Source organism: Hoplias malabaricus, chromosome Y (genome assembly GCF_029633855.1).
Source record: "Hoplias malabaricus isolate fHopMal1 chromosome Y, fHopMal1.hap1, whole genome shotgun sequence".
Taxonomy (NCBI): Eukaryota; Metazoa; Chordata; class Actinopteri; order Characiformes; family Erythrinidae; genus Hoplias; species Hoplias malabaricus.
Window position 1 is genome coordinate 40,968,488 of NC_089820.1, and position 19,271 is coordinate 40,987,758.

A 19,271-nucleotide genomic window follows, 5' to 3' on the forward strand; every position below is an offset into this window, starting at 1 on the left:
TGCATAACATCACTACTTAAAACCAACAAATTATCAACGTCTATTGATGTTAGAATGGCAAGTTGAACTGACGTTAAAATTCAGATGTTTATCAGACGTTGGGATTTGGTCACCATACCTTACAGCTTAATGTTGGTAATTTACGTCAATTTGACATCAGGATGTGACGTTTGGAAGATGTTGGATTTTGGTTGCATAACATCACTACTTAAAACCAACAAATTATCAACGTCTATTGATGTTAGAATGGCAGGTTGAACTGACGTTAAAACTCAGACGTTGGGATTTGGTCACCATACCTTACAGCTTAATGTTGGTAATTTACGTCAATTTGACATCAAGGTGTGACGTTTGGAAGATGTTGGATTTTGGTTGCATAACATCACTACTTAAATCCCACACATTTTCAATGTCTATTGATGTTAGAATGGCAGGTTGAACTGATGTTAAAATTCAGACGTTTATCAGACGTTGGGATTTGGTCACCATGCCTTACAGCTTGATGTTGGTAATTTACATCAATTTGACATCAGGATGTGATGTTTGGAAGATGTTGGATTTTGGTTACATAACATCACTACTTAAAACCAACAAATTATCAACGTCTATTGATGTTAGAATGGCAGGTTGAACTGACGTTAAAATTCAGACGTTTATCAGACGTTGGGATTTGGTCACCATACCTTACAGCTTAAAGTTGGTAATTTACGTCAATTTGACATCAACGTGTGACGTTTGGAAGATGTTGGATTTTGGTTGCATAACATCACTACTTAAAACCAACAAACTATCAACGTCTATTGATGTTAGAATGGCAAGTTGAACTGACGTTAAAATTCAGATGTTTATCAGACGTTGGGATTTGGTCACCATACCTTACAGCTTAATGTTGGTAATTTACGTCAATTTGACATCAGGATGTGATGTTTGGAAGATGTTGGATTTTGGTTGCATAACATCACTACTTAAAACCAACAAATTATCAATGTCTATTGATGTTAGAATGGCAGGTTGAACTGACGTTAAAATTCAGACATTGGGATTTGGTCACCATACCTTACAGCTTAATGTTGGTAATTTACGTCAATTTGACATCAGGATGTGACGTTTGGAAGATGTATTTTGGTTACATAACATCACTACTTAAAACCAACAAATTATCAACGTCTATTGATATTAGAATGGCAGGTTGAACTGATGTTAAAATTCAGACATTTATCAGACTTTGGGATTTGGTCACCATACCTTACAGCTTAAAGTTGGTAATTTACGTCAATTTGACATCAGGATGTGACGTTTGGAAGATGTTGGATTTTGGTTGCATAACATCACTACTTAAAACCAACAAATTATAAACGTCTATTGATGTTAGAATGGCAGGTTGAACTGACGTTAAAACTCAGACGTTGGGATTTGGTCACCATACCTTACAGCTTAATGTTGGTAATTTACGTCAATTTGACATCAAGGTGTGACGTTTGGAAGATGTTGGATTTTGGTTGCATAACATCACTACTTAAATCCCACACATTTTCAATGTCTATTGATGTTAGAATGGCAGGTTGAACTGATGTTAAAATTCAGACGTTTATCAGACGTTGGGATTTGGTCACCATACCTTACAGCTTGATGTTGGTAATTTACATCAATTTGACATCAGGATGTGACGTTTGGAAGATGTTGGATTTTGGTTACATAACATCACTACTTAAAACCAACAAACTATCAACGTCTATTGATGTTAGAATGGCAGGTTGAACTGACGTTAAAATTCAGATGTTTATCAGACGTTGGGATTTGGTCACCATACCTTACAGCTTAATGTTGGTAATTTACATCAATTTGACATCAGGATGTGACGTTTGGAAGATGTTGGATTTTGGTTGCATAACATCACTACTTAAAACCAACAAATTATCAACGTCTATTGATGTTAGAATGGCAGGTAAAACTGACGTTAAAATTCAGACGTTGGGATTTGGTCACCATACCTTACAGCTTAATGTTGGTAATTTACGTCAATTTGACATCAGGATGTGACGTTTGGAAGATGTTGTATTTTGGTTACATAACATCACTACTTAAAACCAACAAATTATCAAAGTCTATTGATATTAGAATGGCAGGTTGAACTGACGTTAAAATTCAGACGTTTATCAGACGTTGGGATTTGGTCACCATACCTTACAGCTTAAAGTTGGTAATTTACGTCAATTTGACATCAGGATGTGACGTTTGGAAGATGTTGGATTTTGGTTGCATAACATCACTACTTAAAACCAACAAATTATCAACGTCTATTGATGTTAGAATGGCAGGTTGAACTGACGTTAAAATTCAGACGTTTATCAGACGTTGGGATTTGTTCACCATACCTTACAGCTTAATGTTGGTAATTTACGTCAATTTGACATCAAGGTGTGACGTTTGGAAGATGTTGGATTTTGGTTGCATAACATCACTACTTAAAACCAACAAATTATCAACGTCTATTGATGTTAGAATGGCAAGTTGAACTGACGTTAAAATTCAGATGTTTATCAGACGTTGGGATTTGGTCACCATACCTTACAGCTTAATGTTGGTAATTTACGTCAATTTGACATCAGGATGTGATGTTTGGAAGATGTTGGATTTTGGTTGCATAACATCACTACTTAAAACCAACAAATTATCAATGTCTATTGATGTTAGAATGGCAGGTTGAACTGACGTTAAAATTCAGACATTGGGATTTGGTCACCATACCTTACAGCTTAATGTTGGTAATTTACGTCAATTTGACATCAGGATGTGACGTTTGGAAGATGTTGGATTTTGGTTGCATAACATCACTACTTAAAACCAACAAATTATCAACGTCTATTGATGTTAGAATGGCAAGTTGAACTGACGTTAAAATTCAGATGTTTATCAGACGTTGGGATTTGGTCACCATACCTTACAGCTTAATGTTGGTAATTTACGTCAATTTGACATCAGGATGTGATGTTTGGAAGATGTTGGATTTTGGTTGCATAACATCACTACTTAAAACCAACAAATTATCAATGTCTATTGATGTTAGAATGGCAGGTTGAACTGACGTTAAAATTCAGACATTGGGATTTGGTCACCATACCTTACAGCTTAATGTTGGTAATTTACGTCAATTTGACATCAGGATGTGACGTTTGGAAGATGTATTTTGGTTACATAACATCACTACTTAAAACCAACAAATTATCAACGTCTATTGATATTAGAATGGCAGGTTGAACTGATGTTAAAATTCAGACGTTTATCAGACTTTGGGATTTGGTCACCATACCTTACAGCTTAAAGTTGGTAATTTACGTCAATTTGACATCAGGATGTGACGTTTGGAAGATGTTGGATTTTGGTTGCATAACATCACTACTTAAAACCAACAAATTATCAACGTCTATTGATGTTAGAATGGCAGGTTGAACTGACGTTAAAACTCAGACGTTGGGATTTGGTCACCATACCTTACAGCTTAATGTTGGTAATTTACGTCAATTTGACATCAAGGTGTGACGTTTGGAAGATGTTGGATTTTGGTTGCATAACATCACTACTTAAATCCCACACATTTTCAATGTCTATTGATGTTAGAATGGCAGGTTGAACTGATGTTAAAATTCAGACGTTTATCAGACGTTGGGATTTGGTCACCATGCCTTACAGCTTGATGTTGGTAATTTACATCAATTTGACATCAGGATGTGACGTTTGGAAGATGTTGGATTTTGGTTACATAACATCACTACTTAAAACCAACAAAATATCAACGTCTATTGATGTTAGAATGGCAGGTTGAACTGACGTTAAAATTCAGATGTTTATCAGACGTTGGGATTTGGTCACCATACCTTACAGCTTAATGTTGGTAATTTACATCAATTTGACATCAGGATGTGACGTTTGGAAGATGTTGGATTTTGGTTGCATAACATCACTACTTAAAACCAACAAATTATCAACGTCTATTGATGTTAGAATGGCAGGTAAAACTGACGTTAAAATTCAGACGTTGGGATTTGGTCACCATACCTTACAGCTTAATGTTGGTAATTTACGTCAATTTGACATCAGGATGTGACGTTTGGAAGATGTTGTATTTTGGTTACATAACATCACTACTTAAAACCAACAAATTATCAAAGTCTATTGATATTAGAATGGCAAGTTGAATTGACGTTAAAATTCAGACGTTTATCAGACTTTGGGATTTGGTCACCATACCTTACAGCTTAATGTTGGTAATTTACGTCAATTTGACATCAGGATGTGATGTTTGGAAGATGTTGGATTTTGGTTGCATAACATCACTACTTAAAACCAACAAATTATCAATGTCTATTGATGTTAGAATGGCAGGTTGAACTGACGTTAAAATTCAGACATTGGGATTTGGTCACCATACCTTACAGCTTAATGTTGGTAATTTACGTCAATTTGACATCAGGATGTGACGTTTGGAAGATGTATTTTGGTTACATAACATCACTACTTAAAACCAACAAATTATCAACGTCTATTGATATTAGAATGGCAGGTTGAACTGATGTTAAAATTCAGACGTTTATCAGACTTTGGGATTTGGTCACCATACCTTACAGCTTAAAGTTGGTAATTTACGTCAATTTGACATCAGGATGTGACGTTTGGAAGATGTTGGATTTTGGTTGCATAATATCACTACTTAAAACCAACAAATTATCAACGTCTATTGATGTTAGAATGGCAGGTTGAACTGACGTTAAAACTCAGACATTGGGATTTGGTCACCATACCTTACAGCTTAATGTTGGTAATTTACGTCAATTTGACATCAAGGTGTGACGTTTGGAAGATGTTGGATTTTGGTTGCATAACATCACTACTTAAATCCCACACATTTTCAATGTCTATTGATGTTAGAATGGCAGGTTGAACTGATATTAAAATTCAGACGTTTATCAGACGTTGGGATTTGGTCACCATGCCTTACAGCTTGATGTTGGTAATTTACATCAATTTGACATCAGGATGTGACGTTTGGAAGATGTTGGATTTTGGTTACATAACATCACTACTTAAAACCAACAAATTATCAACGTCTATTGATGTTAGAATGGCAGGTTGAACTGACGTTAAAATTCAGACGTTTATCAGACGTTGGGATTTGGTCACCATACCTTACAGCTTAAAGTTGGTAATTTACGTCAATTTGACATCAACGTGTGACGTTTGGAAGATGTTGGATTTTGGTTGCATAACATCACTACTTAAAACCAACAAATTATCAATGTCTATTGATGTTAGAATGGCAGGTTGAACTGACGTTAAAATTCAGACATTGGGATTTGGTCACCATACCTTACAGCTTAATGTTGGTAATTTACGTCAATTTGACATCAGGATGTGACGTTTGGAAGATGTATTTTGGTTACATAACATCACTACTTAAAACCAACAAATTATCAACGTCTATTGATATTAGAATGGCAGGTTGAACTGATGTTAAAATTCAGACGTTTATCAGACTTTGGGACTTGGTCACCATACCTTACAGCTTAAAGTTGGTAATTTACGTCAATTTGACATCAGGATGTGACGTTTGGAAGATGTTGGATTTTGGTTGCATAACATCACTACTTAAAACCAACAAATTATCAACGTCTATTGATGTTAGAATGGCAGGTTGAACTGACGTTAAAACTCAGACGTTGGGATTTGGTCACCATACCTTACAGCTTAATGTTGGTAATTTACGTCAATTTGACATCAAGGTGTGACGTTTGGAAGATGTTGGATTTTGGTTGCATAACATCACTACTTAAATCCCACACATTTTCAATGTCTATTGATGTTAGAATGGCAGGTTGAACTGATGTTAAAATTCAGACGTTTATCAGACGTTGGGATTTGGTCACCATGCCTTACAGCTTGATGTTGGTAATTTACATCAATTTGACATCAGGATGTGACGTTTGGAAGATGTTGGATTTTGGTTACATAACATCACTACTTAAAACCAACAAACTATCAACGTCTATTGATGTTAGAATGGCAGGTTGAACTGACGTTAAAATTCAGATGTTTATCAGACGTTGGGATTTGGTCACCATACCTTACAGCTTAATGTTGGTAATTTACATCAATTTGACATCAGGATGTGACGTTTGGAAGATGTTGGATTTTGGTTGCATAACATCACTACTTAAAACCAACAAATTATCAACGTCTATTGATGTTAGAATGGCAGGTAAAACTGACGTTAAAATTCAGACGTTGGGATTTGGTCACCATACCTTACAGCTTAATGTTGGTAATTTACGTCAATTTGACATCAGGATGTGACGTTTGGAAGATGTTGTATTTTGGTTACATAACATCACTACTTAAAACCAACAAATTATCAAAGTCTATTGATATTAGAATGGCAGGTTGAACTGACGTTAAAATTCAGACGTTTATCAGACGTTGGGATTTGGTCACCATGCCTTACAGCTTGATGTTGGTAATTTACATCAATTTGACATCAGGATGTGACGTTTGGAAGATGTTGGATTTTGGTTACATAACATCACTACTTAAAACCAACAAATTATCAACGTCTATTGATGTTAGAATGGCAGGTTGAACTGACGTTAAAATTCAGACGTTTATCAGACGTTGGGATTTGGTCACCATACCTTACAGCTTAATGTTGGTAATTTACATCAATTTGACATCAGGATTTGACGTTTGGAAGATGTTGGATTTTGGTAGCATAACATCACTACTTAAAACCAACAAATTATCAATGTCTATTGATGTTAGAATGGCAGGTTGAACTGACGTTAAAATTCAGACATTGGGATTTGGTCACCATACCTTACAGCTTAATGTTGGTAATTTACGTCAATTTGACATCAGGATGTGACGTTTGGAAGATGTATTTTGGTTACATAACATCACTACTTAAAACCAACAAATTATCAACGTCTATTGATATTAGAATGGCAGGTTGAACTGATGTTAAAATTCAGACGTTTATCAGACTTTGGGATTTGGTCACCATACCTTACAGCTTAAAGTTGGTAATTTACGTCAATTTGACATCAGGATGTGACGTTTGGAAGATGTTGGATTTTGGTTGCATAATATCACTACTTAAAACCAACAAATTATCAACGTCTATTGATGTTAGAATGGCAGGTTGAACTGACGTTAAAACTCAGACATTGGGATTTGGTCACCATACCTTACAGCTTAATGTTGGTAATTTACGTCAATTTGACATCAAGGTGTGACGTTTGGAAGATGTTGGATTTTGGTTGCATAACATCACTACTTAAATCCCACACATTTTCAATGTCTATTGATGTTAGAATGGCAGGTTGAACTGATATTAAAATTCAGACGTTTATCAGACGTTGGGATTTGGTCACCATGCCTTACAGCTTGATGTTGGTAATTTACATCAATTTGACATCAGGATGTGACGTTTGGAAGATGTTGGATTTTGGTTACATAACATCACTACTTAAAACCAACAAATTATCAACGTCTATTGATGTTAGAATGGCAGGTTGAACTGACGTTAAAATTCAGACGTTTATCAGACGTTGGGATTTGGTCACCATACCTTACAGCTTAAAGTTGGTAATTTACGTCAATTTGACATCAACGTGTGACGTTTGGAAGATGTTGGATTTTGGTTGCATAACATCACTACTTAAAACCAACAAATTATCAACGTCTATTGATGTTAGAATGGCAAGTTGAACTGACGTTAAAATTCAGATGTTTATCAGACGTTGGGATTTGGTCACCATACCTTACAGCTTAATGTTGGTAATTTACGTCAATTTGACATCAGGATGTGATGTTTGGAAGATGTTGGATTTTGGTTGCATAACATAACTACTTAAAACCAACAAATTATCAATGTCTATTGATGTTAGAATGGCAGGTTGAACTGACGTTAAAATTCAGACATTGGGATTTGGTCACCATACCTTACAGCTTAATGTTGGTAATTTACGTCAATTTGACATCAGGATGTGACGTTTGGAAGATGTATTTTGGTTACATAACATCACTACTTAAAACCAACAAATTATCAACGTCTATTGATATTAGAATGGCAGGTTGAACTGATGTTAAAATTCAGACGTTTATCAGACTTTGGGACTTGGTCACCATACCTTACAGCTTAAAGTTGGTAATTTACGTCAATTTGACATCAGGATGTGACGTTTGGAAGATGTTGGATTTTGGTTGCATAACATCACTACTTAAAACCAACAAATTATCAACGTCTATTGATGTTAGAATGGCAGGTTGAACTGACGTTAAAACTCAGACGTTGGGATTTGGTCACCATACCTTACAGCTTAATGTTGGTAATTTACGTCAATTTGACATCAAGGTGTGACGTTTGGAAGATGTTGGATTTTGGTTGCATAACATCACTACTTAAATCCCACACATTTTCAATGTCTATTGATGTTAGAATGGCAGGTTGAACTGATGTTAAAATTCAGACGTTTATCAGACGTTGGGATTTGGTCACCATGCCTTACAGCTTGATGTTGGTAATTTACATCAATTTGACATCAGGATGTGACGTTTGGAAGATGTTGGATTTTGGTTACATAACATCACTACTTAAAACCAACAAACTATCAACGTCTATTGATGTTAGAATGGCAGGTTGAACTGACGTTAAAATTCAGATGTTTATCAGACGTTGGGATTTGGTCACCATACCTTACAGCTTAATGTTGGTAATTTACATCAATTTGACATCAGGATGTGACGTTTGGAAGATGTTGGATTTTGGTTGCATAACATCACTACTTAAAACCAACAAATTATCAACGTCTATTGATGTTAGAATGGCAGGTAAAACTGACGTTAAAATTCAGACGTTGGGATTTGGTCACCATACCTTACAGCTTAATGTTGGTAATTTACGTCAATTTGACATCAGGATGTGACGTTTGGAAGATGTTGTATTTTGGTTACATAACATCACTACTTAAAACCAACAAATTATCAAAGTCTATTGATATTAGAATGGCAGGTTGAACTGACGTTAAAATTCAGACGTTTATCAGACGTTGGGATTTGGTCACAATACCTTACAGCTTAAAGTTGGTAATTTACGTCAATTTGACATCAGGATGTGACGTTTGGAAGATGTTGGATTTTGGTTGCATAACATCACTACTTAAAACCAACAAATTATCAACGTCTATTGATGTTAGAATGGCAGGTTGAAGTGACGTTAATATTCAGACGTTTATCAGACGTTGGGATTTGTTCACCATACCTTACAGCTTAATGTTGGTAATTTACGTCAATTTGACATCAAGGTGTGACGTTTGGAAGATGTTGGATTTTGGTTGCATAACATCACTACTTAAAACCAACAAATTATCAACGTCTATTGATGTTAGAATGGCAAGTTGAACTGACGTTAAAATTCAGACGTTCATCAGACGTTGGGATTTGGTCACCATACCTTACAGCTTAATGTTGGTAATTTACGTCAATTTGACATCAGGATGTGATGTTTGGAAGATGTTGGATTTTGGTTGCATAACATCACTACTTAAAACCAACAAATTATCAATGTCTATTGATGTTAGAATGGCAGGTTGAACTGACGTTAAAATTCAGACGTTGGGATTTGGTCACCATACCTTACAGCTTAATGTTGGTAATTTACGTCAATTTGACATCAGGATGTGACGTTTGGAAGATGTATTTTGGTTACATAACATCACTACTTAAAACCAACAAATTATCAACGTCTATTGATATTAGAATGGCAGGTTGAACTGATGTTAAAATTCAGACGTTCATCAGACGTTGGGATTTGGTCACCATACCTTACAGCTTAAAGTTGGTAATTTACGTCAATTTGACATCAGGATGTGACGTTTGGAAGATGTTGGATTTTGGTTGCATAACATCACTACTTAAAACCAACAAATTATCAACGTCTATTGAAGTTAGAATGGCAGGTTGAACTGACGTTAAAACTCAGACGTTGGGATTTGGTCACCATACCTTACAGCTTAATGTTGGTAATTTACGTCAATTTGACATCAAGGTGTGACGTTTGGAAGATGTTGGATTTTGGTTGCATAACATCACTACTTAAATCCCACACATTTTCAATGTCTATTGATGTTAGAATGGCAGGTTGAACTGATGTTAAAATTCAGACGTTTATGAGACGTTGGGATTTTGTCACCATGCCTTACAGCTTGATGTTGGTAATTTACATCAATTTGACATCAGGATGTGACGTTTGGAAGATGTTGGATTTTGGTTACATAACATCACTACTTAAAACCAACAAATTATCAACGTCTATTGATGTTAGAATGGCAGGTTGAACTGACGTTAAAATTCAGACGTTTATCAGACGTTGGGATTTGGTCACCATACCTTACAGCTTAATGTTGGTAATTTACATCAATTTGACATCAGGATTTGACGTTTGGAAGATGTTGGATTTTGGTAGCATAACATCACTACTTAAAACCAACAAATTATCAACGTCTATTGATGTTAGAATGGCAGGTTGAACTGACGTTAAAATTCAGACGTTGGGATTTGGTCACCATACCTTACAGCTTAATGTTGGTAATTTACGTCAATTTGACATCAGGATGTGACGTTTGGAAGATGTTGTATTTTGGTTACATAACATCACTACTTAAAACCAACAAATTATCAACGTCTATTGATATTAGAATGGCAGGTTGAACTGACGTTAAAATTCAGACGTTTATCAGACGTTGGGATTTTGTCACCATACCTTACAGCTTAAAGTTGGTAATTTACGTCAATTTGACATCAGGATGTGACGTTTGGAAGATGTTGGATTTTGGTTGCATAACATCACTACTTAAAACCAACAAATTATCAACGTCTATTGATGTTAGAATGGCAGGTTGAAGTGACGTTAAAATTCAGACGTTTATCAGACGTTGGGATTTGTTCACCATACCTTACAGCTTAATGTTGGTAATTTACGTCAATTTGACATCAAGGTGTGACGTTTGGAAGATGTTGGATTTTGGTTGCATAACATCACTACTTAAAACCAACAAATTATCAACGTCTATTGATGTTAGAATGGCAAGTTGAACTGACGTTAAAATTCAGATGTTTATCAGACGTTGGGATTTGGTCACCATACCTTACAGCTTAATGTTGGTAATTTACGTCAATTTGACATCAGGATGTGACGTTTGGAAGATGTTGGATTTTGGTTGCATAACATCACTACTTAAAACCAACAAATTATCAACGTCTATTGATGTTAGAATGGCAGGTTGAACTGACGTTAAAATTCAGACGTTGGGATTTGGTCACCATACCTTACAGCTTAATGTTGGTAATTTACATCAATTTGACATCAGGATGTGACGTTTGGAAGATGTTGTATTTTGGTTACATAACATCACTACTTAAAACCAACAAATTATCAACGTCTATTGATGTTAGAATGGCAGGTTGAACTGACGTTAAAACTCAGACGTTGGGATTTGGTCACCATACTTTACAGCTTAATGTTGGTAATTTACGTCAATTTGACATCAAGGTGTGACGTTTGGAAGATGTTGGATTTTGGTTGCATAACATCACTACTTAAATCCAACACATTTTCAATGTCTATTGATGTTAGAATGGCAGGTTGAACTGATGTTAAAATTCATACGTTTATCAGACGTTGGGATTTGGTCACCATGCCTTACAGCTTGATGTTGGTAATTTACATCAATTTGACATCAGGATGTGACGTTTGGAAGATGTTGGATTTTGGTTACATAACATCACTACTTAAAACCAACAAATTATCAACGTCTATTGATGTTAGAATGGCAGGTTGAACTGACGTTAAAATTCAGACGTTTATCAGACGTTGGGATTTGGTCACCTTACCTTACAGCTTAATGTTGGTAATTTACATCAATTTGACATCAGGATGTGACGTTTGGAAGATGTTGGATTTTGGTTGCATAACATCACTACTTAAAACCAACAAATTCTCAACGTCTATTGATGTTAGAATGGCAGCTTGAACTGACGTTAAAATTCAGACGTTGGGATTTGGTCACCATACCTTACAGCTTAATGTTGGTAATTTACGTCAATTTGACATCAGGATGTGACGTTTGGAAGATGTTGTATTTTGGTTACATAACATCACTACTTAAAACCAACAAATTATCAACGTCTATTGATATTAGAATGGTAGGTTGAACTGACGTTAAAATTCAGACGTTTATCAGACGCTGGGATTTGGTCACCATACCTTACAGCTTAAAGTTGGTAATTTACGTCAATTTGACATCAGGATGTGACGTTTGGAAGATGTTGGATTTTGGTTGCATAACATCACTACTTAAAACCAACAAATTATCAACGTCTATTGATGTTAGAATGGCAGGTTGAAGTGACGTTAAAATTCAGACGTTTATCAGACGTTGGGATTTGTTCACCATACCTTACAGCCTAAGGTTGGTAATTTACGTCAATTTGACATCAAGGTGTGACGTTTGGAAGATGTTGGATTTTGGTTGCATAACATCACTACTTAAAACCAACAAATTATCAACGTCTATTGATGTTAGAATGGCAAGTTGAACTGACGTTAAAATTCAGATGTTTATCAGACGTTGGGATTTGGTCACCATACCTTACAGCTTAATGTTGGTAATTTACGTCAATTTGACATCAGGATGTGACGTTTGGAAGATGTTGGATTTTGGTTGCATAACATCACTACTTAAAACCAACAAATTATCAACGTCTCTTGATGTTAGAATGGCAGGTTGAACTGACGTTAAAAGTCAGACGTTGGGATTTGGTCACCATACCTTACAGCTTAATGTTGGTAATTTACGTCAATTTGACATCAGGATGTGACGTTTGGAAGATGTATTTTGGTTACATAACATCACTACTTAAAACCAACAAATTATCAACGTCTATTGATATTAGAATGGCAGGTTGAACTGATGTTAAAATTCAGACGTTTATCAGACGTTGGGATTTGGTCACCATACCTTACAGCTTAAAGTTGGTAATTTACGTCAATTTGACATCAGGATGTGACGTTTGGAAGATGTTGGATTTTGGTTGCATAACATCACTACTTAAAACCAACAAATTATCAACGTCTATTGATGTTAGAATGGCAGGTTGAACTGACGTTAAAACTCGGACGTTGGGATTTGGTCACCATACCTTACAGCTTAATGTTGGTAATTTACGTCAATTTGACATCAAGGTGTGACGTTTGGAAGATGTTGGATTTTGGTTGCATAACATCACTACTTAAATCCCACACATTTTCAATGTCTATTGATGTTAGAATGGCAGGTTGAACTGATGTTAAAATTCAGACGTTTATCAGACGTTGGGATTTGGTCACCATGCCTTACAGCTTGATGTTGGTAATTTACATCAATTTGACATCAGGATGTGACGTTTGGAAGATGTTGGATTTTGGTTACATAACATCACTACTTAAAAACAACAAATTATCAACGTCTATTGATGTTAGAATGGCAGGTTGAACTGACGTTAAAATTCAGACGTTTATCAGACGTTGGGATTTGGTCACCATACCTTACAGCTTAATGTTGGTAATTTACATCAATTTGACATCAGGATGTGACGTTTGGAAGATGTTGGATTTTGGTTGCATAACATCACTACTTAAAACCAACAAATTATCAATGTCTATTGATGTTAGAATGGCAGGTTGAACTGACGTTAAAATTCAGACGTTGGGATTTGGTCACCATACCTTACAGCTTAATGTTGGTAATTTACGTCAATTTGACATCAGGATGTGACGTTTGGAAGATGTTGTATTTTGTTTACATAACATCACTACTTAAAACCAACAAATTATCAACGTCTATTGATATTAGAATGGCAGGTTGAACTGACGTTAAAATTCAGACGTTTATCAGACGTTGGGATTTGGTCACCATACCTTACAGCTTAAAGTTGGTAATTTACGTCAATTTGACATCAGGATGTGACGTTTGGAAGATGTTGGATTTTGGTTGCATAACATCACTACTTAAAACCAACAAATTATCAACGTCTATTGATATTAGAATGGCAGGTTGAACTGACGTTAAAATTCAGATGTTTATCAGACGTTGGGATTTGGTCACCATACCTTACAGCTTAAAGTTGGTAATTTACGTCAATTTGACATCAGGATGTGACGTTTGGAAGATATTGGATTTTGGTTGCATAACATCACTACTTAAAACCAACAAATTATCAACGTCTATTGATGTTAGAATGGCAAGTTGAACTGACGTTAAAATTCAGATGTTTATCAGACGTTGGGATTTGGTCACCATACCTTACAGCTTAATGTTGGTAATTTACGTCAATTTGACATCAGGATGTGATGTTTGGAAGATGTTGGATTTTGGTTGCATAACATCACTACTTAAAACCAACAAATTATCAATGTCTATTGATGTTAGAATGGCAGGTTGAACTGATGTTAAAATTCAGACGTTTATCAGACGTTGGGATTTGGTCACCATACCTTACAGCTTAAAGTTGGTAATTTACGTCAATTTGACATCAGGATGTGACGTTTGGAAGATGTTGGATTTTGGTTGCATAACATCACTACTTAAAACCAACAAATTATCAACGTCTATTGATATTAGAATGGCAGGTTGAACTGATGTTAAAATTCAGACGTTTATCAGACGTTGGGATTTGGTCACCATACCTTACAGCTTAAAGTTGGTAATTTACGTCAATTTGACATCAGGATGTGACGTTTGGAAGATGTTGGATTTTGGTTGCATAACATCACTACTTAAAACCAACAAATTATCAACGTCTTTTGATGTTAGAATGGCAGGTTGAACTGACGTTAAAACTCGGACGTTGGGATTTGGTCACCATACCTTACAGCTTAATGTTGGTAATTTACGTCAATTTGACATCAAGGTGTGACGTTTGGAAGATGTTGGATTTTGGTTGCATAACATCACTACTTAAATCCCACACATTTTCAATGTCTATTGATGTTAGAATGGCAGGTTGAACTGATGTTAAAATTCAGACGTTTATCAGACGTTGGGATTTGGTCACCATGCCTTACAGCTTGATGTTGGTAATTTACATCAATTTGACATCAGGATGTGACGTTTGGAAGATGTTGGATTTTGGTTACATAACATCACTACTTAAAAACAACAAATTATCAACGTCTATTGATGTTAGAATGGCAGGTTGAACTGACGTTAAAATTCAGACGTTTATCAGACGTTGGGATTTGGTCACCATACCTTACAGCTTAATGTTGGTAATTTACATCAATTTGACATCAGGATGTGACGTTTGGAAGATGTTGGATTTTGGTTGCATAACATCACTACTTAAAACCAACAAATTATCAATGTCTATTGATGTTAGAATGGCAGGTCAAACTGACGTTAAAATTCAGACGTTGGGATTTGGTCACCATACCTTACAGCTTAATGTTGGTAATTTACGTCAATTTGACATCAGGATGTGACGTTTGGAAGATGTTGTATTTTGTTTACATAACATCACTACTTAAAACCAACAAATTATCAACGTCTATTGATATTAGAATGGCAGGTTGAACTGACGTTAAAATTCAGACGTTTATCAGACGTTGGGATTTGGTCACCATACCTTACAGCTTAAAGTTGGTAATTTACGTCAATTTGACATCAGGATGTGACGTTTGGAAGATGTTGGATTTTGGTTGCATAACATCACTACTTAAAACCAACAAATTATCAACGTCTATTGATATTAGAATGGCAGGTTGAACTGACGTTAAAATTCAGACGTTTATCAGACGTTGGGATTTGGTCACCATACCTTACAGCTTAAAGTTGGTAATTTACGTCAATTTGACATCAGGATGTGACGTTTGGAAGATGTTGGATTTTGGTTGCATAACATCACTACTTAAAACCAACAAATTATCAACGTCTATTGATGTTAGATAGGCAGGTTGAAGTGACGTTAAAATTCAGACGTTTATCAGACGTTGGGATTTGTTCACCATACCTTACAGCTTAATGTTGGTAATTTACGTCAATTTGACATCAAGGTGTGACGTTTGGAAGATGTTGGATTTTGGTTGCATAACATCACTACTTAAAACCAACAAATTATCAACGTCTATTGATGTTAGAATGGCAAGTTGAACTGACGTTAAAATTCAGATGTTTATCAGACGTTGGGATTTGGTCACCATACCTTACAGCTTAATGTTGGTAATTTACGTCAATTTGACATCAGGATGTGATGTTTGGAAGATGTTGGATTTTGGTTGCATAACATCACTACTTAAAACCAACAAATTATCAATGTCTATTGATGTTAGAATGGCAGGTTGAACTGACGTTAAAATTCAGACGTTGGGATTTGGTCACCATACCTTACAGCTTAAAGTTGGTAATTTACGTCAATTTGACATCAGGATGTGACGTTTGGAAGATGTTGGATTTTGGTTGCATAACATCACTACTTAAAACCAACAAATTATCAACGTCTATTGATGTTAGAATGGCAGGTTGAACTGACGTTAAAACTCAGACGTTGGGATTTGGTCACCATACCTTACAGCTTAATGTTGGTAATTTACGTCAATTTGACATCAAGGTGTGACATTTGGAAGATGTTGGATTTTGGTTGCATAACATCACTACTTAAATCCCACACATTTTCAATGTCTATTGATGTTAGAATGGCAGGTTGAACTGATGTTAAAATTCAGACGTTTATCAGACGTTGGGATTTGGTCACCATACCTTACAGCTTAATGTTGGTAATTTACGTCAATTTGACATCAGGATGTGATGTTTGGAAGATGTTGGATTTTGGTTGCATAACATCACTACTTAAAACCAACAAATTATCAATGTCTATTGATGTTAGAATGGCAGGTTGAACTGACGTTAAAATTCAGACATTGGGATTTGGTCACCATACCTTACAGCTTAATGTTGGTAATTTACGTCAATTTGACATCAGGATGTGACGTTTGGAAGATGTATTTTGGTTACATAACATCACTACTTAAAACCAACAAATTATCAACGTCTATTGATATTAGAATGGCAGGTTGAACTGATGTTAAAATTCAGACATTTATCAGACTTTGGGATTTGGTCACCATACCTTACAGCTTAAAGTTGGTAATTTACGTCAATTTGACATCAGGATGTGACGTTTGGAAGATGTTGGATTTTGGTTGCATAACATCACTACTTAAAACCAACAAATTATAAACGTCTATTGATGTTAGAATGGCAGGTTGAACTGACGTTAAAACTCAGACGTTGGGATTTGGTCACCATACCTTACAGCTTAATGTTGGTAATTTACGTCAATTTGACATCAAGGTGTGACGTTTGGAAGATGTTGGATTTTGGTTGCATAACATCACTACTTAAATCCCACACATTTTCAATGTCTATTGATGTTAGAATGGCAGGTTGAACTGATGTTAAAATTCAGACGTTTATCAGACGTTGGGATTTGGTCACCATACCTTACAGCTTGATGTTGGTAATTTACATCAATTTGACATCAGGATGTGACGTTTGGAAGATGTTGGATTTTGGTTACATAACATCACTACTTAAAACCAACAAACTATCAACGTCTATTGATGTTAGAATGGCAGGTTGAACTGACGTTAAAATTCAGATGTTTATCAGACGTTGGGATTTGGTCACCATACCTTACAGCTTAATGTTGGTAATTTACATCAATTTGACATCAGGATGTGACGTTTGGAAGATGTTGGATTTTGGTTGCATAACATCACTACTTAAAACCAACAAATTATCAACGTCTATTGATGTTAGAATGGCAGGTAAAACTGACGTTAAAATTCAGACGTTGGGATTTGGTCACCATACCTTACAGCTTAATGTTGGTAATTTACGTCAATTTGACATCAGGATGTGACGTTTGGAAGATGTTGTATTTTGGTTACATAACATCACTACTTAAAACCAACAAATTATCAAAGTCTATTGATATTAGAATGGCAGGTTGAACTGACGTTAAAATTCAGACGTTTATCAGACGTTGGGATTTGGTCACCATACCTTACAGCTTAAAGTTGGTAATTTACGTCAATTTGACATCAGGATGTGACGTTTGGAAGATGTTGGATTTTGGTTGCATAACATCACTACTTAAAACCAACAAATTATCAACGTCTATTGATGTTAGAATGGCAGGTTGAACTGACGTTAAAATTCAGACGTTTATCAGACGTTGGGATTTGTTCACCATACCTTACAGCTTAATGTTGGTAATTTACGTCAATTTGACATCAAGGTGTGACGTTTGGAAGATGTTGGATTTTGGTTGCATAACATCACTACTTAAAACCAACAAATTATCAACGTCTATTGATGTTAGAATGGCAAGTTGAACTGACGTTAAAATTCAGATGTTTATCAGACGTTGGGATTTGGTCACCATACCTTACAGCTTAATGTTGGTAATTTACGTCAATTTGACATCAGGATGTGATGTTTGGAAGATGTTGGATTTTGGTTGCATAACATCACTACTTAAAACCAACAAATTATCAATGTCTATTGATGTTAGAATGGCAGGTTGAACTGACGTTAAAATTCAGACATTGGGATTTGGTCACCATACCTTACAGCTTAATGTTGGTAATTTACGTCAATTTGACATCAGGATGTGACGTTTGGAAGATGTTGGATTTTGGTTGCATAACATCACTACTTAAAACCAACAAATTATCAACGTCTATTGATGTTAGAATGGCAAGTTGAACTGACGTTAAAATTCAGATGTTTATCAGACGTTGGGATTTGGTCACCATACCTTACAGCTTAATGTTGGTAATTTACGTCAATTTGACATCAGGATGTGATGTTTGGAAGATGTTGGATTTTGGTTGCATAACATCACTACTTAAAACCAACAAATTATCAATGTCTATTGATGTTAGAATGGCAGGTTGAACTGACGTTAAAATTCAGACATTGGGATTTGGTCACCATACCTTACAGCTTAATGTTGGTAATTTACGTCAATTTGACATCAGGATGTGACGTTTGGAAGATGTATTTTGGTTACATAACATCACTACTTAAAACCAACAAATTATCAACGTCTATTGATATTAGAATGGCAGGTTGAACTGATGTTAAAATTCAGACGTTTATCAGACTTTGGGATTTGGTCAC